At 35.3% G+C, this 1,276-nt stretch overlaps 1 pseudogene; it reads left to right on the forward strand.

Annotated features, from left to right (window-relative positions):
* LOC102826129 overlaps window positions 1-747 on the forward strand; it is a 3,187-nt pseudogene extending 2,440 nt beyond the window's left edge.
* Window positions 748-1,276: the final 529 nt, after the last annotated feature.

The following is a 1,276-nucleotide window of genomic DNA, read 5'->3' on the forward strand; positions in this document are numbered from 1 at the left end:
GAATGTGAAACTGGACAGTGAATAAGGAAGATCGTAGAAGAATTGATGCTTTTGAGTTATGGTGTTGGAGGAGAATATTGAAAGTGCCATGGGCTTCCAAAAGAACCAATAGATCTGTGTTGGAAGAAGTGCAGCCAGAGTGCTCCTTGGAGACCAAGATGGCCAAATTTTGTCTCTCATACTTTCGATATATTGTCAGGAGGGACCAGTTACTGGAGAAGAATATCATTTGGTAAGGTGGAGGGTTCAGAGGAAAACAGGATCCCCCAATGAGATAGATTGGCCAAGTGGCACCATTGATGGACTCAAGCATGGCAACAGTAGTGAGGTTGGCCCAGGATCGGGCAGTGTTTCATTCAGCTGTGCATAAGGTAGCTATGAGTCAGACTGACTCGATGGTACTGACTCGATGGCACCCTAACAAAAACAACAACATGGAGCAGTTAACAAATGATGGAATGGATTCTTGGACCTCTATCAAAACATGATCTAGAAATACCAGGAAATGTAGATATTTCCATCATGATCAAATAGACTGGGATGAACAGAGTTCTGCTGGTAGATATGTTTCAAGGCACTGTAAACCTCTGAAGTAGTGTATGTTTTTCTCAGGATGCTAAACATGAGCTTCTGTTTGACCTCATTCAGGAAATTTTAGAGTATGATCCATCCAAAAGAATAACTCTCAGAGAAGCCTTAAAGCACTCTTTTTTTCTCCCTTCTTTAAAAACTATATTAGAGCTATAATTGTATAACTCTTGAAGAGATAATATAAACTGTATCAGTCTAATTTTTAAATATTAAATTATTTGCATAGAGCTGTATAACTTTCTTAGTTTTTTGAAATTATTACAATGTTGTTTGCATAATTTGCAGTAAATACATAGTTAAGTAAACTAATGACATCTTTTTCAATAATTGTATAAGATAATATATTCAAAATAAACATGCTCATGAAATTAAAAAACAAAAAGAAAAAATTTAATGAATTAGACTAATGACCAAAGACCAGGGGAGTTGTGTGATGACATAATAAATATCATACAGGAGGCTAGCAAAAGGTCATTAAATATTCACAAAGAAATAGTAGACCAAAATGGATGTCAGAAGAGACTCTGAGACTTTCTCTTGATCATAGAAAAACTAATTAGTGGAAATAAATGTTGAAGTAAAAGAGCTGAAAAGGAAATTTCAAGTAGCAGCTCAAGAAGACAAAGTATTTTAATGAAATGTGCAAATACCTGGAGTTAGAAAACAAAAAGTGAAGAAAATGCTC

Source organism: Chrysochloris asiatica, unplaced genomic scaffold (genome assembly GCF_000296735.1).
Source record: "Chrysochloris asiatica unplaced genomic scaffold, ChrAsi1.0 scaffold00066, whole genome shotgun sequence".
Classification (NCBI taxonomy): domain Eukaryota; kingdom Metazoa; phylum Chordata; class Mammalia; order Afrosoricida; family Chrysochloridae; genus Chrysochloris; species Chrysochloris asiatica.